This window comes from Athene cunicularia (genome assembly GCF_003259725.1).
Source record: "Athene cunicularia isolate RWA chromosome 6 unlocalized genomic scaffold, athCun1 chr6_part1, whole genome shotgun sequence".
NCBI classification, from domain to species: domain Eukaryota; kingdom Metazoa; phylum Chordata; class Aves; order Strigiformes; family Strigidae; genus Athene; species Athene cunicularia.
In genome coordinates, this window is record NW_020799105.1 from 17716837 (window position 1) to 17741045 (window position 24209).

General features: G+C 38.9%; 1 protein-coding gene across 2 annotated transcripts in view; it reads right to left on the bottom strand.

Annotated features, from left to right (window-relative positions):
- The window catches only part of ABLIM1 (actin binding LIM protein 1), a 224795-nt gene that overhangs the window by 153358 nt on the left and 47228 nt on the right, over positions 1 to 24209 (bottom strand). Inside the window, exon 1 of one of the 2 annotated variants that reach the window (XM_026851357.1) lies at positions 3032 to 3052. The exons of the other annotated variant lie outside the window; for it this stretch is intronic. The gene's annotated coding sequence lies outside the window, so the exon portion shown is untranslated. Of the gene's footprint in view, positions 1 to 3031; positions 3053 to 24209 lie in introns of those variants that run through there. 2 annotated transcript variants of the gene reach the window in all.

Genomic DNA, 24209 nt, shown 5'->3' on the forward strand with positions numbered 1-24209 from the left:
GTGGGACAAAGCCAGAAAAAATCTGCACAACTGTACTGATTTTAATGGTGTGATGCTAATCTGAGGGAGATCTGGCTCGATAAATACAGCAGTTTGAATTCTGTCTTAGAGTATCTTCTAAATGCTGTGTTTTAAGTATTCCCCCAGGAAATGAAGCTTTGCAGAAATTTTTCAATCTCTCCCAGACTTCTAAACCTACTGACCTGCACACCACAGCTACTCAGTGGAAAAGACAGTTCTTTTGAAATTCCAAAACTTCCACCACTTCAGCTGAAGGTGGATCACCATTCTGTCCTTAAAGCAGAGGAATGACTCATAGGAGATGACTGGATGCACTCTAAAACAAGCATCTCTTGGCTTAGTATAAGAGTTATCATTGTCGCTAGATAATCGGTGAAGGATGTTGACATCTGATCACAGCCGCGCCAACCACCCAGCCCCACCAACATGTCAAGGTGGACTTTGGCCACTGAGGTGGGTGAGGCAAAACCACACATTGCCCTGACATTAGTTATGCTGCAGAAGTTAATCCTCAGAAAGCAGAAAGGTGAGCTCTGCAGTAATTTTTTAAACTGTTGCAACATCTGCTACAGGTTGCCGCCTAAATTCTAGAAGAAAACTTGTCCTTCATTAGAGTATGGATGCACTGGTTTAAGAGTAACTCTCAGTTTTCTGTTGTAACCATGCTGATTCCAGCCTTCCGGCTATATTCACCTACACAGCCGTTACACCAGTTACTAGTATCATCTCTTCTGTAGCAATAGCCAGAAGAAACTGCAGTCTTCTCCCACATGACCAAACACCATGTAAGCTGTACAAAGCCTCTATGGATTCTTTTAAATTGAAGTTCACTCAGAAGAGTTGCAACTCTTGTGATACAGGTGAAGGGGCTGAGCGAAAGCACAACAGGCTGAACCCACTTTCACCCATGCTGGGATCTGTCCCTGCACCCGGCAGGAACGACTTCTGCAGGTACACCAACTCCAGCAACAGCATGGGCAGCAGCACAGACCCCTGCCCTTTTTCCGCAGTATCTTCACTAAAGAAGCAGTCAGCCTGTGACCATTATAGAAGGGTCCAATGTTATTTCAAATAGTGAAGTGCAATCCAGTCGCCTTCCAAGACATGTCAGATTGGTGGGAGACCATGGGAACAAATCAGTTTAGACTAGCATTTTGTGACCTTAACATGTCACTGTAGAAGCATCCTGTTTAATTAAAATAAGGTCCTCCTTCCTCTGAGACAGACTACTCTAATGATGCCCCTTTCCAGCCCTGGCTATTGCTGTCATTGTCTGGTAACTACAGTCTCAAAGATCACATACTAGCTGCTGCTTATAACACAAAGCAATATGACTTTTTGTTAGTGTTTTTTTAAGTACAGCATCTGTCTTTAAGAGCCTTCATCCTGTTAATATGTAATATAAGAGGAAAAGAAGTAAAAGTGAGCAAAACAAGACCAGGAAGCATCACAGTGGGTTCCTGAGTCAGACTGAGAACAGTCAAACAGGACAGTTTGGAGCAGTTGGCTCTGAGGGTCAGATCCTTGTGTCCAAAGTAAGGGACAAGACCTGAGACAGCCTTGTACAACACACTGTTACCAAGCATTGGGATTTTGCCTTAGCTAGAATCAAGACGACAGTGGCAATCCCTTAGCACTTAAGTCAAGCACTCAGCTAAGTGGAAATATTGATTTCTAATATCCTTGCCGAAGAGAAAAGAAAAAGGCAGAAAACACAGGGGCACCACCCTGTTCTTATGTTTCTTGCAAGATGTTCTCAGGAATCCAGGGTGCCCAAGCCAGAAGCAGTGTTGAGGAAGTTTCCTCAGTATCTGCCAAGTAGCAAAATATTTTAAAATCGCTGCCAATTCCAAGCTGTGCCTAACCCAAGTATTCAGTGCCGGGGGCTTGAGCCTTCACAGAACAGTGTGAGGTACACGCACTTTCCAGACTGACAGTTTTCACAAGGGACTGGATATTAGACAGGAATTAGGCAGACTCACTATTTTAAATATTTTATCTCATTACCAACTTTATAAATATTTTATTTATAAATATTTTCAGGCATCTCAAGACCATTTCCTATTCAATCTCCTCTGAATTCACCAAACCAACCAGCTACCTGGATGATAAATACACATATGTGTTTCATATCCAAGAAGGAATAGAGGCTTCTGGACTAATGCTACTAGAACAGAAGTAACAAATTTTTACTGCAATCCACAAATAAATTGCACAACAGAACAGCAGGCACTGAATAATAGCAAGACACCAAGGGTTAAAATAATTGTAGAAGAAATATCCCTCCATCCTCTCGAGCAACACCTTCAGCTAAATAAAAGGCAGAAATGTGTAGTGCACTAATGCTGTCTTTAATTGCTTCTGCCATCAGAATTCAACTTCCTGCAAACACATTTCAGTGTGGATTTATTCCTGTATTAAAAGCAACAAAAACTCCAACCAAAAAACCAAGAAATTAAAGTCAATCATACTAGTTCAGCAAAACCTAGCTGTAAAGAAAAGGCAAAATAAAACCACACAGAACAAGGTAAAACAAAAAGACAATTTCCTTTTCCCTCATAGCCACATTTTTTGCACAGGTACATAGTGTCAAATAATGTTTCATGCATCTGTCCAAGGCAACAGGATTATCTTCTCCCATATATCTCTAAGATTTTGAGAGTAGGAAGGGGGAAAAAAAAGGGCCTTCACATAAATGAAAAATGAGCAAGCGCTATGTCTATTTATACCAAGAAATAGAGTTATCCAAGCAATAAAGTAACTAAAACAGCAAGAGAGAGCAAAAAATCATTCTAACATTCAAGTTCACACACACACCCCCCAAACCAAAAGCTTTCTACTTGTGGTAAAATGACTCCATAGATGCAGGTTTTTCACCTGACACAGTTTACTTACTCAAGACTGCAGGTTGACATAGAAAACACTCAGCTATTTACTGTAAGCTTGAGGAAACACTTCATCCACATAACGGAGACCAAAAAATCCACATCAACATCTTTAATTTCTTTACCTAAATGTCCAAAACAGGCAGTCATCTTCTGGGCATACTGACACAAGCCATTTTCCCTGTAGGGTTCCTCACCAAGGACCTGTTCACTCATTGCTTCAGAAAGAGCTGCCTTTCTCTGCAAAGTCAACCAACTACTGCTTGCTTGAGGCTGATAAAACAACGGAGCTTCTTCTTCCAATTTATCTCCATTAATAATTCATGTACTACATAAAATTTGCTGAGCTTTAAAAACCGGTAGTGCAAAGCTACTTTGTGGCTTTTGAAGTAATCATGTTTTAGTCCTTAAGAAGTATCTCATCTTACTATATTCCAATCATTTACAGAAAATATTTTCAAATTGCAACAAAATCCTTTCCCTTGCTGCATAAGGGGAAATATTGTTGCGATTACGCTTGGATCAGTGAGACATTTAAAACATTCACCCAGATCAAACCCAGAAAGAAATGCGTTACAAAATACTCCAGCAAGCAGTCACGTCTGCTGCTATAAGAGCACCCCTTCTCAATGCTAATATATCTTCTGGTCACTAAAACCAAAAAAAGAGCCCAGGTACTAACATCGTATTTTCTGGTACTTGCTAGCACAATGTATTTCAGAAGAACCAAGACACCACAACCAGGAGCAACAGAGAGAGGGTACTTTCTTCACTCACTTGCTCGCTGGAGCATGAAGCCCATCTCATCTTGTTATCTTGGCTGAGAAGAAAATACACAAAAACTGACTCAGCAGTCCTGCTCTGAGTCACACACACCTGTGTCTGTTCTGCTCTTCAGAGACAAAGGCAGAGCACTATCAGACTAACTATGGGAGAAAGAACATAAGAAAATCCACTACAAATCACACAGCCAATGACACCTACTTAGCTAAATACCTGCAGAATGGCTTTGGCTATACTCTCTTGACTCAGGTGACCATTACAGGTGAAGAATTGGTGTTCCTCATAAACAAATATGCTCCTTGTCCACCACACTTCTTTTTTTCTCCATTTGGTTAACTTTGCTTCTTCCTTACTAAGATCATATCCACTCATGAAAAAGTATTTAGTAGAGATTGTGACTGCTAATGTCCATGTTAAGCACTGTTACTACAAAGTGGACAATTTAAAAAGAGACCTGTGCTAATACATCTAGATGTAGATTTTACAACAGATTGAAAAGCCTAGTTATTAATATTTAATATTACTTCAAAAATTTATTGTCTATAAAAGCATAAGATATATTTTAAAAAGAACTCAGGAACATTAGTATCTTTTACTGTGCTAAAGGCTATGAAGGATCAACATTTTACAGTGTGGATATCAATTTTACAGTCCTCAGGTCTCTACCAAGTTAGTTTACTGGTCTCAACCCATACAAGTTTCTATAAGGTAAGCTATACTACTGCCTATGGCACGAGGAACATAAAGACCACAAAGCCACAGGGCATCTCTATATGGCAAAAAAAGAGCAGCTTACTGGAAAGGGCTAACTCAGGTTAAAGTGATAACAAAGGTAACATGATTTCTGTTATAACTCAGCTGAGCACCTCAATTAAGCAGAAGTCTCCCATATAGGCTTGTTGCCAAGTCAAAATTTTTCCTTCGCTGCTATCATGACTGACATTCAACTAATCATTAGCCAAACTCCATCCAAAACACCTGTTTTTGCAGCACACACATGAAAACCACAGTACTGACAGTAGTAACTTCAAGTCTGCATAGGATGAAGATACATTTCTATCATCTTATACTACATCAAACATGAACTCTTTGAAAACACATCTAGGGATCTCCTGAGGTGGCACACTGCAAACTGGATCTCAGTTTTATACATTAACAGCAAGATCTGCATGCACAAACTATTTTGTTAAACTAGTTCAGAAATAAGAAAGCAAATGTTATTTTATGTATTGATTTCTTCTTGGTGTGCATTCCAAAACATACATGAAACTTTGCTTTGCCCTTTGTTCTGTCACAGTTTGCAACCAAGAAAAAACACAAGAGAAAACACAACAACATTTCTATCTCAGGCTTAACTAAGACCACATGGTGATAATTTCCTTTCCCAACTGATGACATTTGCAAAATCTTTCAGCTGAATTAAAGCATTGTGCTCAGCTTCCTGTTATCAACTATGTATGATAACTTTCGTGGCACATGAGCCTTTGATAACAAAAGACCAGCTTTGCAGTGCATTGTAAAGCTGGACAGGCAGCAGAACTAGCACTTGGGAATGCTTTTCCCTTTGCTGTACATTCAGAAATTGAATCTGACTCACTTCCCTAAGCCCCAGCATCCACCAAGTTTATCCTTCAGTGAAGCAGTGCACATAAAGATTAACCAAACAAAAATATCTAAACAATATACTTGAGATTACATCTAATCATCTTTTTCTTGGACAAAAGAGAGAGCAACACCAGCCACTTACCATCATGTGCAATTATTAGTTGGGCTGAAATAGTACACAAAAAAAATCAATCACTAAATAAAATATTTAAATTATGTTAGGGGAAAAAAAACTCAATAATGTCAGTTAGCAAAGTACTGTCTACTACCTCTAGAAGCCTTAAACATTCCTTTCAAGCATCACATATTGGCCACTCTCAGGGATCAGACACACCTCCACTGGAAATGAAAGAATGGTTTAAATCAATTTTATAACTACATCATTTCTATCTTGGATAATTCACTTCCACTAAGAAAACTGCAAATAAATAAACATAAATTGTTTTTTAAAAAAGCATCTATTAAGCTTATATAAAATCAAGAAACAAAACTATCTGTAGAACTTCAATTTCTCTAACATAACACAGAATACTAACTCTACATTAATGTTCCGTGACACTTGGACACACCCCCCCCCAACTTTCACTTTCCTTATAATTCCCAAACTCACCAATTAAAAATTTTTAAAGTCTACCAAAAGATGTCTTAAATTATTTTTCAACCTCCTGCAGAAAACTCGTATCTGTGAAGGTTATCCAGTTCTATTTCTAAAGTTATTTCTTCTACCAGGTTTAAAGCTAAATCAGAGACAGACAACTAAATCCCCTGACTGTGAAACAAAATGGGCAGTGTGTAAATCAATATATTCAGAACTGGACCTCAATCTGCCAGAGAAACCAAACTAAGTGGCTTCATCAGTCCCTTTCCATCATCTGATCTTCACGCAAAATGAATTCTGCAATCAACTCCGGTTACAGCTGTACTTTAATAAAACAAGACAAAAAATTAATCTACGGAATCTTAAAGTGTCCGTGCTTTCTAACACCTATGCCTAAAGGCATTTTTTCACCAAGATCTCCATTCCATTTACCACTGTGCACTGTTCACGGCTGGCTACTGCCACTACCCAGAAATGAAGTGCCATTTCTGTGACACTGCACCTGTAATGCTGATTTATTTTTCTGTTTAAAAGCCAAAGGCCTCAGGTATGATGCTACGTTAAGACAAGTATGGGTGAAGAATGTCACCAACATCCAGATGAATTACTGTCATATCTAGAATAGCTATGGAGATTCTATTCTACTCTATTTAAATAAGCAGCAAAACTATTTGTTGAAATCCATTTTTAGTATTTAATGCCATCACAGCTACCAAGGTATCTGCTTCCATAATCAATTATTCAAATTATTCACAGAATCACAGAATTATCTAGGTTGGAAAGGACCCTGGAGATCATCTAGTCCAACCTTTCACCTAGCACAGTTCCCAGCTACAGCATAGCCTTAAACTCTAAATAGACCCGACTCTTGAACACCTCCAGGGATGGGGACTCCATCACCTCCCTGGGCAGCCCATTCCAACGCCCAACAACCCCTTCTGTAAAGAAGTGCTTCCTAATATCTAGTCTTAACTTTCCCTGGCACAACTTGAGGCCATTCCCTCTTGTCCTGTCGCTTTCTACTAGGCTAAAGAGGCTCATCCCCAGCTTTCTGCACCCTCCTTTCAGGTAGCTGTAGAGGGCGATGAGGTCTCCCCTCAGTCTCCTCCAGATTAAACCCCCCCAGTTCCCTCAGCTGTTCCTCACAGGACACGTGTTCCAGACCCTTGACCAGCTTTGTAGCCCTTCTCTGGACATGTTCGAGTAACTCTATGTCACTAAAATAGTGATATTAATAGTAAGAAAGACTGAAGGGATGGAATACTAACCTGGGATTTGAGAAACATGAAGCCCCTGCTCTCTCACAGATGTTCCTCCCTGAGCCATTGCCTTAATCTCTTTCATTGTGCTTCCCTGTATCACTTTCCCTCCTCACATGGGATTTTTAACAATAGGTATATTAAAGACTGAAGTTTTCTGATTCTGTAATAATGGGAACTATAGAAGTACCACAGATGATAACACTAGGGAGTAACTGGTCAGCATTAAAAAAAGAAGTTATGTACAACATAGCTGAGTGCTTCTCCTTGATCTTAATTACCTTCCAACTTCATTACCATATTTCTTAATGATTTTCCAAAAGATTGCAGCCCTTATTTAACACTAAGAGTGTTCATTTTCCTTGGAGAATCATGTTACCAGATAAGGCAAACATAACTAATTCTGTAAACCTCCGATGTGAAAATTCTGTTTTTAGCTATTCTGCCCCAAACAAGCAAAATCACTATTACTCTGGTTGCTGTGACTGTAAGAATGCAGAGTTAGGAGGTTATGACAAAAAGCATGATTCAACCAAAGGCTATTTACCTTATTTTATCAATTGCAATGTTTATTTTGCACTGGTCATGGAAAAAAGAAATCTCTCTCCTCTGCTATTTTCAGACACAAAATAACAGTGTGTGCATTAATGGATTGTCTACTGCATTATTACAAGATGAGGTGGCTCAGCATTTTATTTCCTGGCACCACAAGCCTAATCTATTGATCTATAATGTCAAGAACAGCGCACCATATATTCTTACAGCAAAACCAATCCTTTTTACTTACACATAGGAAAGGAAACAACTGTAATTGCTGACAACTGATGCAGTTTTGTAGGTAGGATATAGTGAGAGCTATACAAAATATAAAGATAAAAACCGCTGCACCCCCAAGACTGTTATGATTGAACAACTGACTCAACAACACAATTCAAGTGCTTGCCTATCTCAAAGCTTATAAATAATCCCACGACTTCCATGGGGCTGTGCACTATGCTTGAAGTTAAAGAGCCGCCTAAGCCACTCTAGGGAATAATTAGTAAAAAGGATCCTGGCAGAAACTGGCAGCACTTCAGATATTCAGGAGGAAACTGGGTTTTTTTCAGCTCCTCAGCAATGTTTAGGTATCTTTTATTTAAAGAGGTATTTGAGAAGCAAGTAAGTACTGTAGAAAATCATTTAACATTTTTATTTTTCTTCTATTTACTTGTGGTCATTACTAGGTAACAGTTCAGCTTGTAATAGCCTGTAAAGAACCACTTGAAAAACAGCAATCAAAATAAATAAAAAAATCAAAACTAAATTATATTAGCTAGGGACCCCAAGAGCTAGAGATGGCTCATTAAAATAGCTCCCCATTGTGTTTCATATTCATTTTGCTTTTCCAGACAATCACAAAGGTAGCTTCAAGCAAGCAAAGACTTTCAAGACAAATGCAATTCCTTTAATCAGACTTTTTTCTTTACTTTTCCTGTCTTGAACTTTGACATTTTTCTTCCAGCTGAGAGGAGAAACTCTGTAACATTCTCTTCACAATGTAGACTTCATAGTAACTGAGACAGAAATAAGTGGGGAAGTAAAGAGATCAAAGTTGAAAGCTCACTGTTCTCTCAATCCTCACATTTAGTTCTTGTGCCTTTATAAAGCATGATGTGTTACAAGCATGACATCAAAGAAAGCACCACTCCTCATTAACTGGATATTATTATATTCTCTCTTCTGACGAGTCACATGATTACAGAAATATACACAGCAACTTTACTCAAACGCTGAACAAATAATTACATTAGAAGAAAGTCTTCTCTAGGTCACTGCAGGACTTCCTGAACATCTTGGTTTAACAACCCCCGTTCTCTCCTAACAGTGGATCTTCTATTGCAGATGTAGAACCAGCACACATGATCATAAGAACAATTAAGTATTTCTCTTGCTGCATCAAACTCTCAAGGTCTTCAACATCATAGCCATTCCTGGAGCATGGCATAACTCTAAAAGCATAACTTTTTCAGTCATACTGCCCTCTCCTAGCTTCAGTAAAGCCCTAAAAGTGATTCTTTCTTTGTACTATAAGGACTAATTTAAGTACCTACTAGAAGCCAGTACAAACTTTTTGTCAATGTCCATCAAAACTAAGAATAGGAGGTTACCTTTCTAGACAATGGAAAGTATGGCACTGCTACAGGATGCCAGAAATGACATCAGATCAGTCCATCCACTGCCAACATTCCTACTAAAAGCAGCTTTAAATACGCTGTGTTGGCTAATCTTTGTTTTGTAATTAAATAAATCCTACAGCACTGTTGAACCCTTCCTCTTGTGGTCAGCACTATCTTCTGGATAAATCAGCTGCACACACAAACACAAGCGATGAAGAGCCATGTTAAAAACCAAGAAACTGTCAGTTAAGCAAAACTTTGATTCCATGAACAGCTTACTTCTCACACAGGAATCACATTCTGTGCAGGCAAAAATGAGGCGTGGACACATCTGAAAATATATTGATGGGGCAGACAAAAGACTCGGAATGTTGTCAGGAAATGACAACATACCATATAACTACTAGTACTGATAACTGAGGTTTTGGCCCTCTTGGGTATCCCCATGGTCTCATTTTGCTTGTTTTTTCTTGATAGTGATGAAGAACCTACTGAAATAAGCTCTGTCATCTGGCACCAAAAGGCAAAGCAACAGTCAGAAAAACACACCAAATTTCCAAAGCTGACAGGACATTAAAAAGGAGAAACATGTCCTTGACTTGATGAGAGGTACATCTGGGTTTGTTCTTTACCAGTGCCACTCAACACAGAACAGGCCTTATGATATTTCCCTGACATGTACAACGTTGTGAAACTGTGCCTATCAAATCCAATGACAGTTATTCAAAGACAGTACTAAATCTAGAGTCTTGATCCTGCAGTGGAAGTAGAGGGCATTTGGCATCAACCAACTACAGTTTTGGAACAGAAAGTACAAAATAAGATCTTACAATACTGTGAAAAACCGTTCCAGTGGTATCATAAACTATGGGAATGGTAAATGAGTCAAGTGGAACAGCTACAAAGAATCTAAGACCGCTATGTCAACAGCTTGATTGATATTTACCATATTATATTTGCAACAACAATTTACAGCGGTATTTCTTCAGTAAGAACTTCTTGATCTTATCCTGTCACTGCTTGACCAAATCCCATCTATTGAGGTTATTTGGTTTTGCCAGTTAAGGTTGTGTGTGTCGTGAGATATTAACAAAAGTGGTTTTTCCAGCAGGTGAAATTTAAACAAAAGTGTGGGGGTTTAATTATTTTTAAATAAACTGTAACTAAAACATAATATAAAGTCAAAATGGCCCTGCCCTTCTTTGACGGCGAATTTGTTGATGCATTCTTAGTCATCATCACAGACTCTCTAGTACTTAAAATACATTAAATGATGCATCTAGACAGTTATTCCACAAAGGGAAGTCTGATTCTTCCGTTTATGTAGAGTGCAAACAACTATTACTAGTGCATACCAGGAGGTTGGTTTGTCTGGGTTTTTTAAGTGTAAGCACTCCCTCAGTCTAGAGCAAAGCTTGGTTTTCTTTCATTTGTGTTTACATTACTGCTGTCTAATATAGATTTATCAGTCACACAAATCAATGACCAGAAAAAAAAATCCCTTTTCCATGCAGTTCAGCTTCAACATCCTTTTCGGTTTTAACACTCTACACATCTTCAATTTTTTGGTACGAGTTTTGCCCTGGTACAATTTAGGAATAGTTCTGCAATTGAGAATAGCTAAACAGCAATTAATGAAAGTAGGTAAGCCAGCCAACCTGTCAGGCTGTGCTAATGAAAACTGATTGATGAACTACTTCTAACAGCACTAAGCAATATTTTCAGATGAATCAGTTAAAACAGGTGCTGATCACCACACGGTTTATCAGTAGAGAACCTTATGTTATAAACATATGTTGTGCATATTTTCAGACTGAAATTAGTTGGCGGCTTCCAGTTATTTCCTTTCTAACTATGAATTAATTACAAGAGAATGCATTATTTTGTAGTGGGTTTCTGATTGTTTTGTTATTGAGTTTCTTCCCCACATTTATGCTTTCTTTGGAATTCAAACACTCGCTGTACTTTTCCTATATGAACTTATTGATTCTGAAGAAGCAAAAAATTTCAGCTCTCCAGCTGCTTACAGGATTATCATCAAAAGGTCAGGCCTTCCAACTCAAAATAGACAGCTGACAAAAAGAATCAGTGGATCATTTTTCCAAAATGTGAAAGCCAGTACATGAAACTGATTAAAAACAAAAGTAAAAGAGAACAATCTGTTTTCATTACCCACTTTAAAGAACAGACAATTATCCTAAAGCATCTCTCTGTGTATTACATTTCAAAAGGGCTAGACTCTCAACCTCCTCCTATTGCCAGGGAAGAGAAAGTACAAACACCTACAGAACAGAAGGGAGAAGTAATCAGCCTCCTTTCCTCTGCTTTACCAGTGGCAGTCAGGCGTTTATCTCCTAGGACCCAACAGAGAGAAGAGATTTCCATATCCACACAAGAGCTCACCTGCACTAGCCAAAGCAGGCAGAGATATAAGCAAGACTTCCCCAGTTCTCAGTATATCTGGTCAGGAACAGAGGACCAGATATTCAGCCTAAGCTCACTATAATGAATCCCCACAGGATTTGGGCAAATGTTCATTGGATCAGTGTGTTCACATAATGATATGGTAGTTTCCTACATGACAACAGTATAGAAACAGCTGAATTTAACCAAATGCTATTGTATTGTACTTCTGTGGAGATTAATTTATATTAATGTAAAAACTCTGAAATAGTGTTTTAAAAATAAAATAGTAAAGAAATAAGGAAGGAAAAAGAAGTAATTTTGCACACCTAATTCAGCACACATTGAGAAAAACAACAGAAATAGAACTGTTATATCTAGTTCAACATTAGGTTAAGTGTTTGGCCTACAAAGACTAATTAGCAATGAAAAAAATTTTTTTGTTGTTGTTAGAAACTGTTGGTAAAGAGTTTGGGCTGTGCAGTTTTTTTTTAAAAGTGATACTTTCCATAAAGTACACAATTAATATATCTATCTGCACATCTTTTTAGTATGTCTACCTGCACATTTTTTAAGGTCCAGACCCATAAAGATATGTGAGATGCTATTATAAAGTGACAAATATTCGATACAGAATGAAAATAAAAAAATAAGACTTTACTTCTTCCAGCTCTAACCCCTTAAGTCAAATCAGTACCCCAAGGGTTTATTTATCTGTCCAAGCATAACAGAGAAAGCAACTACCCACACTTGAGTTACCAAGGAAGCTAAATGTATCTTTTTATAGTTCTGTCTCTTCCCCTGCCTTTTTCTAAGATTGTGGTATAAAAAAAGATAAATGTTTACTAAGCAAAGTAAGATCTGCAAGCCTCTTGGATGCAAAGAGCATCCACTTTGTATTAGTTTGTTGTAACTTACCACCAAAACTGCGCTGAATGTGCTTTTGGTGTTTAGAAGCAAAGTGCTTTGACTCTCATCGCCTAGTAACTCCTTACAGGTTGCTACACGTTGGCATTCTGTACTGCACAGTCATACCTGCAGCACCTTTGAACAAGGAAAAAGTACCACTCACCAACAACATCTGCTCAACATCCTGCTGCCGGCTTCTCTGTGCAAAAGCAAACAGAAGTGACAGATGGGTGCAGGACAGCCAAGAACTTGTAGGTGTGCTCAGTCAATAATCACAGACTGTTTCCTCAACAACGTTTCCTCAGGTTAAATTCCAAGGAAGACTGCCCTCAATCCCACCTTATAACTGATTACTTATCAGCTTTTCATTCAAAGCATTAACAATTCTTTGAACTTTTATGACACCTTTCACTACAAAACTCTAAAACCTCTTTATACAGAACCTACCCCACAGCAATAGCATGCAGTTATCTTTACCTAGAAGACAGGCAAACTGCAAAACACAGCAGTGAAGTATCTCTCACAAAAATACACGTGGAGTCAGAGCTGTGTAACAAGCCTGTTTAATTCCACCGAGTTGTGCTCTGCTCCTTATATTAAAAAATCTAGTCCAGGGGAGAAACACATGGGTGCATGCACACACTGTTCAGCCACGTAACAAAGTCCACTGTTCATAAAATACATCAGGATGGGAAGGTGTTTAACTGTTAAATCAGTAAAGAAAACCAAACTGTAAAACAAAGAAATTGCTCTATCAACAAAAATCCCAAATTCAGTCCAGTAGAACTTCCTCAGCCTGTTTTCCTTCTGTAAATTCAAGAACTAATGTCCTGTAGATGGTTTAACCTTTGTAGTTTATCAATAAAGATTTACTTTGCAGAGCTATAGCCCAGGACAAACCTTTGCCGTTTGCGGAGCTCTGATGTATTTCTAGTTCCATTTGTGCTGTGAAGCAGTAATGTTTCTGCACCTCAAAAGCTACAGCCTTTCAGAGGACTGATGACAAGCTGGAGGAACAACTGAGATCCTTCAGAGGTGGCTCACTCTATGGCTTTATTCCTAGTATTTCCTGGGTTAAACAGTATTAAAGGGAGTGGCCCGAGCAAAATAGGTGTGTCTGTGTTCCCAAACAGTTTAAAGGAAGAGTGAGTATTTTCCTCTAGCTATCCCATTAGTCATCAGGACCATGGCTGCTTGTCTTTCAGTGACAAGTTCCAATGTATTGACCATCTCAAAACAGCTGATACTATTGATAACTTTCTTTTTCATACAAAAGGATTCTAATCAGCCTCAAAGGTTGACTGCAAACAGACTTGATTTTGTCCTGAGACTTTCTTTCTACTTTACTCCATGTCTCATCTCCACTCTGCTGCTTTTCTTTTATGGATATATATAGCACCTAATCAAAAGAGTAAGAGCCTGTGGAAGATTGGAACCAAAGAAACACTGCTAGCACTTTCCACACACACTTACAGCAGGGAAAGCCAAAGTCCCAGGCATCTTCCCTAGGTTCCCACAACACCCCACCCAGAGCGGGGCAATCAGACTGACTCTAAGTGTACACTTCCAGGCATTTCCTTCTACGCAGTTGTACATATCCAGAGACAAACTGTTCCATGAGCAGCTGATTTAATGAATTTTTTTTTTTTTTTTCTGACAGATTTGTGTCCAACATCCTAAACACCCATAGGGTTTGTACTACTTCCATATAACATCCTCTTGGCAATACCATTCCCAGAAATACTTTCAGTTCCTTTCCATTTGTCTGCTTTCCCGGTTCCTCTCCATGCCTGTTAAATCTATCCCCAGAACCCTTATGCTGTCTTCCTTTTAACTGCTTCAATATCTTCTATTTCCATCCATACCTTCTGAACAGTACACTCTCTTCTACATTTCTCCTGTATCCCAACTACTGTTTAGTATCTTTAAGTTCTGTTTCCCTGAAAGGAGAGAGGGAAAACCAACAGAGCAGCTGTACAGCCCTCCTGTCCTAGGAAATGAGACTGAAAAGCAACTAAAGGTGCAGAAGCTGACAACTTGCAACCCAAAGCCCTCTCTAAAAGACACTTACTGCACACTCTACATTATTATGGACTGAGAGGTGCTGCTGCAACAAGAATCTCATTTTATCCCTAAGATTTCACTTAGGCAACAGAAAAACTCTCTTCTAAACATGTATGTAAAGATGCCAGGAACATACAAAAACTTTTGGACTCCTGGGTGGGAACTGCTAAATCCAACTAAATTTTGGCCAACTACTTTTAATTCCCTGCTTCAAACACTAAATCCTGAATTTCCTGAACTCCTGACTTCATTTTCCCCACAATGAATTGTCATCTTCTCAGCTAGCTTGTTTAAAAATACACACTCATGCAGACGCACAGACAAATATAAACACAGGCACAGAATCCGGTCTCTCTACCTTTATTCTCAAACTGGCATGGTTCTCCTCTGGCTTTATACATTTTATTTGCTGCCAAATTAAGTGGAGAGCAGGACAGGGCGTTCACTCCATTTGGACTTTAACTTGCCTGACTGAAAATGATTAGTTCATCAGAAACACTGCTTTCTCTCTGCATCCATTCTTCTTTTTAATAATAAAAGTACTCCACACTTTAATTACCATTACTAACTACTCTGATGTGGTAAATGGATAGAATTACTCCTGTTCTACAGAGAAAAAAAATTAAAGCACTACATTCCCAGGAAGTGCTGACCACTAGCATTTATTTATTTTATTTACTCTGCTCCTAGATACAACTGTGTATTGCGTATCCATCTCAGATACAATGGTGAAGAGCAGCTCTATGGGTCCAGAAATTACTTCTGTCCTCATTAAAAGCCAGGTTCCTGATGTGTGCGGTGTGACTTCTGCAGCTAACTGCATTTATATCTTTTTTGTTCAGGTGAAGACATGAAAGCGAAGGAAGATGAGAATGATTCAACATACATCTACATATTGTACAAGTCATCACGCTCACACAAGCCATGTATTACTAGTAGCTACAGCATTAGATGCTATATTTGGGACACATATTAAGTATTCTGTATGTCTATGTATATACATACACATTGCCTCTGCAATACAATTGATTATATGTTGATTTTCATTTACGTTACCTTAACTGACCATACCTAGTAGTGTTGTGCACATGTGAGTACCAAGTGATTACATTTCACACATTGCACTAGTCCCAAGTCTCATCTCAGTAATTTCTGAACACATTTCCTAGCCTCCAGAAACTCTGGAGAATTTGAAATTTTCCAGTGTGCCATCATAAACACTGTATGTTGTTCCCATGAAAAAAACCCACATAAATCTTGCCAAGTGACAAGACTTTGAAATACTGCAGTCTATTATGCTCCACAGAGAGATGTTTTTGTTGGCTATTAAAGCTCAGCAGAGACTTGCTGGCTATTAGGTCTCCAGCAATTTCACTGGATTTAGCTTATTCCGTTCCTACACAGTTCTCAGGCCTATTGTAATTCCTACAAAGTGGCCAACAATAATCAATCCCCATGCTGCCAGGAGTATGCAGAACTACACTGGTGCCAGAAGAACAGAAAGACAACAGTGTTCTCCATGACTCAATTACAGACTAACAATCTGACATTTCTTAAATTTAAAAGCTCATTTGTGTGATTTTCTTTTATTGCTTTTTTCCCCCTCCAGACTTCATGTAACCCAAACAGGAGGACCTACAATCACAGACTACCTGCTATCAGAAAAGCTATTAATCAAGAATGTTATCAGCCACTTCAGACAGCCACGGATTCATGAGGCAGCATATTCCTATTGTGAATAGTGAGCGACACACAAGGGATTACGATTTCTCCTTCAAGTTTCAAAAGCAGTTCTTCCTAGACAACGTTAGACCATACCAGCTCAGCCTGCTCCCTGGGAGATTTTATCCCTGTTGAGATATTCTTTCCACACTACAGATGAGGAAAACACCAGGCAAACTAAATGATCTGTCCAGGACCACAAAACTCTATGCCCAGCTTAGAAACTTTGTCTAGGTCTTGTGAATCCCAACCCAATGGTCTAGCCATTACAGCTTCTGTTTAAAGAAAATTATTTATTTAAAGAAAACAAAACCACAGAAGAAAAATAAGACTGAGACTTTAATTAAAGGAGACCAATACTCTTATCAAAGGAAATTAACTTACCCTGTTCCTTCATAGCTTATGTCCTTACTTCTTCTCACTCCAAGTCCCACATAATAGAAAATGCCCCTACACAGCTCCTGCAGATGCCACAGCCTTTTCCCCGGACCTGGTTCATAAGTGACAGCAGCAGAACCAAGGGATCACAGAAGGAAAATTACAAGCAGACTCTTCCTCGTTACTTCAGCAAACAACTTCCCTCACCTCCCCATCTAGACTGAGACTCCTGATTGCTGGTAATTCTCCTCTACAGTTTCCAGTGGTGACTCCTCCAGAATTTCTTCCCCAACCTGTGAAATTATTGCATCACTGTCCAGTGCCTCTGTCTCACAGCAGAAACAAATTTACAATAACTTCCTCACAGCTTGTGCACAGCAATTATTTTCAACTGCTTAGAACAAATGTTATGCCATGTATTCTGTGCTCCAGAAAATGAAACTTTACAGACATATAAAGTGTAGCCAGGCAAACTCTCCTTTCTTGTGCATTGCTAATTGCATCTTAATTACAGCATTTTACATGTATTTATGCACCTTTCATCCTAGTGTATCCCAGAGCATTTTGTAAACTGTCACACGGTTTCAAAAGGAGGCCTATATTAATACAGAGCTACTAGTACCCAGACATCTCTAGAACCCAGCGCAGCAGCCTGTAGACAAATTCATTATGAGAAAGACTTGGGCCAACGGCAGAACACTCAATCTCTGTAGTTAGATAAAGACCTTCCCTCCCCCTTCAGACATCATTTGAAATTCTTGCATATCCATTTCATTTAATGATCTCAGTGTTTTAAAAACATTAATTAACTTGTACAGTATTTCAATTAGGTAAGGCATAAATAAAGATCTAAAACCTGCAATGCCTCTGCCAGTAGTCAAGAGGAAATGCTTAAGGGAAAAAGCATATAAACGGGCAAATACGGAGTGATCCTTCTAGATTCTCTCTCACATTGCAGCACAATGGTGGTTTAGCTGGAGACTGCCTCCAGATCAGTGTTTTAACAGCTACCAATGCACCTATTCTCTATATTTTTTTCTAACTCCTTTTGGAATACCTCCCTCCTTTTTGCTGCTTTACACTCTGCAGCAGTGAGCTCCATCCTGTATTCCAGTGCTATATGAAGAAACACTTCCAAAATAGCTTTTTTTTTTGCTTTTAAGCCTGTCACGTGCTGATTTGATGAGGTTGAGGCCAAAATTCTTACACCTTTAGGAAAAAATAAAATAAAATAAAATAAAATAAATTAAAATAAAATAAAATAAAATATTCTCTACATGCTTTTTCCTCACAAAGATTTTAGAATATTTTGTCATGTCTCTCAACACCACTCAGTTTTACAGGTAAACAAACACAGAAGTCAAATTTTTCCCAAAAAATCTCAAACAAGACTTTACATCTGCAGGAATACAAGCTGTTTATTTTGAGATGTCTAATTTTAGGCAGTTAGTTTTAAAAATTCCAACCATGTTGACGCTAAGTTATTTTCCGAGGTCACACATTGAGCTAGTGACAGCCGTGATGAAAAAGCCCAGGCATCCTTGTCCTTACAATCATTATCAGAAGGCAAAGAGAAGGAGTAAATTGCATGCGCCCCAATATATCCACGCAGGAAGGAAGGAGGTTGAGTCAATTCTGCTGGGATTTCCATGTACACTTGCAAGAAATGCAAATATTTCAGTTGTGATACACTGAGCTTTAAATAGTTTCTAAGACTAAAATGGCAGTCTCCCATTACACTTCATCTAAAGATTTACTTAACAACTTTGTCTTTCCTTAAGCTAAGCTAAGTGTTTGCATAGCTACAATAATGTGCAACCTTCCTCTGCTTTTCCACACTTCAAGGTAGCTTGGGAACTTGCTGATACTGATTGCTCTCCCCTGACTTGGCTTTTAATTCAGATGCCAAGCAATGGATCACAAATGGATAGCATGAAGATAAACCATTTGGCAGACACTTCCATGTCATCTGCTTTCTGTTGCCAAGAAACAAAATAGGACCTATTAAAATCATCTCATTAATTAACTTTTCTATAATTCCATTTTTATTGGCATCTTGTTGGTTAAGCAAATGGTTTTTTTCTTTCAGAAGGAAAGTGTATTAAGCTTAAAGAGTGACTTTTAGTACCATCAGATGCCCGCATTTAACAGACCTTTACATTAAATAACTTTGAGCCAGATCCTCTGCCACTTATGGTTGATTTTGCTCCTTGATACTAAAAAAAAACCCTTTCTCTTTGAGAAAGATGATGTGAGTGGAGGAATCAGTTTACACCAGCTAACAATCTGAATCCTAATTTCTTGACATCTTTTCTTCCTTCAACTTTGGGGAGTTACCTAATAATGTACTACAGTACTGAAATCCTGATCTGTTACTTCAGTCATTCCCTTTTACTACAGATTTTTTTGAATAGTCCTACTTTCAATACAAGCTGGTTGCAGCTGTGATCCACTTGCCAAACAATTCTCAAGGAAAAGAAAAATATTTACATTCTGTCAGTGGCAGAATAATATTTACATCCTTAATTTTTTCCAAGGAAGACTTAACCCTCAAAGAAGTCAGCTAAGACATAAATGAAAGGCTGAAGAATTAATTCACAATGAGTAATAGATGTAAAGATTGTCAGAAAGAAAAAAATTGCTCTCTATTATACTAAAATAAAGCCTAGGCCTGTAAGCAATGTACATGAAAGAAAACTTACTGATGCTTATCGTGGTATCTTGCACATTTGAATGTTTGCTACAGCAAGCTAAAATAGACCAGAAATGCAGCAAACTTTCAGTGTACATGAGTGCAAACACAACAGCATTTTTTATAAAAAGGACAGTTTAAACATTGCCTCCATTGTTACTGTCCACTTTTTTTTCTGTATTGTCAGTGAAAACTTTTTCTTATCTTCTGAGTATTGTTCACTGTGAGGCAGGATACTGTTTATGCTCTGTAAAGACACACGGAAAAACAGGGAAGTAAAAACAATTTTCTCTACAAAAACCTCCATGAAAATGTAGAAGTTACTAGCCTACAGCATAAACAGTGATATGCAGAAGTCAGTATTGCAAATGTTCTTCAGCCTTAACACAAGCAGCATTATCTGAGTCAGGATTTTTAGTACATCACCCCTGACTGCTAGCTCAGGAACTCCTCGGTCTGTGACACGATACACCAGGACATGAGCAATACTCAGTATTATGGGTTCCTGAGCCCATGCTCATTCTCAGCAGCAGGCTTCCCACAGGCTGTAACACCACACAACTCCTTACAGAACCTGAACAAGTTCCAGCTTAAAACATGTAACATTTACAAGTTCTCCAGGAAGGCTGGTGTAGGGATTCATTTTCTTCTAGCTTCTATGGTAAATTTGTTAATGGGATGTTCATAATGTCACCCATTAGTTAAAATGGCTCTTCTCCTTTCAGAAGTGTCATATGCTCTTGGATGTACATCCTGACAGGTACATTTTCTCTTCTGTTAGGCTGAAGCAACACATCCTTCTTTAGAACCCTACCCACCACCATCCTGGCATCAAACAAGGCATCAACATTCTTCTCTACAGTCATTCCCTGACAGTAAACACCTACTGTATAGCAAAAATCTTTCTTAGCCCCCAAGCACACAAAGGTCTCTTACTTAGTAAAACTGAATTTTAACCTCTTTCTATGATTTGCCCTAAACCACTCTGTACAATATGCTAATCCTCACTTGACACTGAATATGTCTCCCAAACATGTCATCAGTACACTTCGCTAGCAGGCCCCTGTGTTTTCTCTTGTACACCTTCCAACTCATGTACAAACTATAATCTCTTCAACCTTTAGTAATTTCTCAAGAATAAATATTCAAGCTTACAAATTGGTGCGTATTTCATTTGATCTGTTCAATATTACCATGTCAAAAAAAGACCCCTTATTGGTCACTCTTGCACTAAGCTGTTCTGGTGGCTCAAGCTGATCAAAAAGCATTCTGTACCCAGAGTGAAAAAAAAAACAATGGTTAAATTTTCTGTCCTTAAGAATGCCTTCAAACTGAGTGTTCAGTTGACATCCTCTACATTTCCAGAATAACCACAGCACTGTTTCAGGAGAAAACAAGAATTGTAGCCATTTTCATTTTTATTTCAAAAATGCCTACAGGCTTCTACTGAGGGTAAGACACTCCTGGGCTAAGATCTGTAAAAACCATAGTAACATTTCTGTACCAATTAAAATCTCAACAAGTGAGATAACCACTGGGTAGGAGACAAAATTAGGACATAGAAAGAAAGGAATTAATTAGTCTAAATTTGCACACTACAGATCAGTAGCAAAGCTAGAAAACCTAGAGGTCTTAGAACAGTCTAGGCAGGAACCCACAAGCCAGTTTTTCAGTTTTGTTTGCTTGTTATAAGTACAAACGGACCTGATGGGATTATTAAAAATGAGAACAAATGAACAATACAGTCCAACTAAAAATATAATTGTCTCTCTATAATAACTGTTGCTTAGGTAAACCAACAATATACCTGAAGACCAAGGCTCAAAAATCTGCTAGGAGGGGAAAATCTTAAACAGTTAAAGGCTTTTATAGTCCTCCATGTGCTTTAAGTATACAGCACAGTTGATAGGCAAGAATACTGGAAGAATGCAAATGATGCCTTATAATGGGGGTTTTCTGCTGCAAGGCAATCTTTATCACAGCCTGTTGGACTATATTAAAAATTCTTTCACTAAAATTTAATTACCACTGAAATTACTACACATGAGATGTGACTCTAGACCAAAAAAATTTATTTCTCATCCCTGTGATTAAAGCAAGGTGATATAGAAACCCAAACAAAAGGGGTTTTTTACAACCTTCAGTTCAACACCTGTCTAGTGAATAGACTCACTGGAAATATCAAGATGTTAACCACTAGTGAATCTGAGTAAATAATGTTTGTGGGGGTTTTGCTGTTGTTATTTTGTTACGGTAAGCAGAGAAAACTGAAAGTGCTATCACAGCAGACCTCAGGAGCATGTGCATTAAGTTTATGTAACAAATAAGCAGTAAACAAAGTTAAACAGTCAGAAATATGCAGGATTAAAACTGATAGTTTGTTAGATTTATTCTTCTTTTAACCCACATTCACATGCTTTTATACCTGCATGTCTTCTTTAGAAGTAGGGCAATGGCATTTGCTTCTTGTTAAAATGCATAAGGGATGCCTCGCAGAATCAGCGGTTCTATTTATTTATTTAATATCTGTGTTTCAAAGAACAGAAAATGAGAACCATGTCCACTGTGACCTGCCACACCTAACCAGTAGTTCCACATTGCTATTCCTATTACTCAGTGCCCCACGCATTATAAACCACACACTAGGAGCATAGCAAGGTCACCTGAGTTCAACTTTCTCCCTTCTGCTCACTTTTTCTGCTAGGATAAGAATTCAAGCCAGGACTTACCTGTGGGACAAGAGACCAAAGGTATGGAAATTCACATTGACCATCCCTCCCTTTCAGGTCATTCACTATCAGGAGGACAGAGTTTAAAAGGAAGTGCCCTGACAAGTGAGAGCAAAGATTGGAGGATGGAGGAGGAGATCATTGTTTGTCTAAATGCTGAAACCCATCTCGTGTCAGATTCTACCTGATGGCTAGTGCTTTATTTTACAAGCATCCCACTGATATCTTCAGTGCCCCTTAAGATATGAGTAAGGATTAAAAGATTTCAGCCTAAAAAAAGTACAGCCTGTGCCTACCGATAGCAGACTGCAGTGTGCAGACTGGATAGCTGAAGGGCAGAAGCTTCTACATTCAGCAGTCTACTGCCATCAGAGTCTCAGAGTCTTAAAAGAGAATCAAATTAAATCAAGCTGGAAGGGACCTCTGGAAATCCCTAGTTCAACATTCTGCCCAAAGCAGGGCTACTTTCAAAACCAGATCAAGTTGCTCAGAGCCCTTTTCCATCAACTTCTGAAAATCTCCAGAGACTGCACAACTTCTCTGGGTAATCCTATCAAGGGCTCAGATATACCCATTGTGAAAAATAATTTCCTTTATTTAGTTGGAACTTCTCTTGGTGCGATTTGTGACTGCTGTCTTCCACCCTTTCACTCTGCACCAAGGAGAGTTGGGGAAGAGGGCTATGTAGAAAACATGGATCCATTCAGGTAGTTGAAGCCAGCAATTGGATCTGCCCTTCACTTCTCTTCCCCAGGCCTACACAAAGCTGCTTCCTTCAGCTTTTCCATGTAGGTCACAAGCTCCAGATCCCTAATCAGCACTCTGTTGCAGTTGCTCATTTATCAGGATCCTTCTTGCACAAGAGGGTGGGGATAAAACTGGAAAATACTGAAAACCATTACAGAGGAAGCCCTCAGTGCTGTACAGAGGGGAGCAATTACTTCCCTTGATCTGCCAGCTACATTCTTGCAAATCTTGTAATCTTGTAATCTTGTAAATCTTGCTCCACACTTTCAGTGTCCCAGGGGCACACTGCTGACCCACATTCAACCTCCCCATCAGGACCCACTAGTCCTTTTCTGCAAAGGTGCTGCCTGTCCAGCTGCTCCCACTCAGCTTGGTATGCCACCCAATGCACAAGATTGCATTTGTCTTTGCCAAACACCACAAGTTTCCTGCTGGCCCATTCTTCCTGATTGCTTAAGTCTCTCTGAAGGCAGTCCTGCTCTCCCTCCACCCCACTGACTGTTTCTCCCAATGTGGTATCATCTGTGAACATGCTAAGGGGGTGTTCTGCCTCACCATCTAGGTCACTGAATGAAGATGTTGAACAGCAGTAACTCCAGCATCAAGCCCTGAGGTACCCTGCTTGAAACAGGCTGCTGGTTGGACTTCAAAACACTGACACTGTGAGCCTGAAGGTCTAGCCAGTTTTTCACAAACTTTGTAGCCCACCCATTTTGTCCATAACCCCCAGTTTGACTACAAATATGCTATGCAAGATCAATTTCTTTGTGTAGTGACTTGGAGAATAGCGAGCATACTCAAGTTGAAAGTTGCATCCCTGCTACACGCCAAAGTCCAGACAAAACAGATTAAAGGGTGATCACCACTAAATGAAATTTAGCAGTTGTCTGTGCTAAGAAAATCTGTTTCATCATTTCAGAACACCAACATGTTCATATGCACGCATCCCAAATGGAAATGATCAACACTTGGGTCACCAACCGGGAATTCCTCCCTTTCGCCTGTATTACTAGTAACAACTTACTCCTTCTGTCCATTTTTTTCCTGAAATTCACTGAAGGGATAACAGCGAGGCTTTTTGCACCTTGTTCTCTTGTTATTAATTAATGCACTCTCCTGCAAAGAACAGAAAGCAGCTAAGATGTGGTCTGTTTCTTCTATTTAAAGAATGAGCTGTTATAGTTAGCCATCCAAGCCAGATGAATCAGAAACAATTCTACCCTTTGGCATCTGAGAACACATGGAACAATTTTATGAA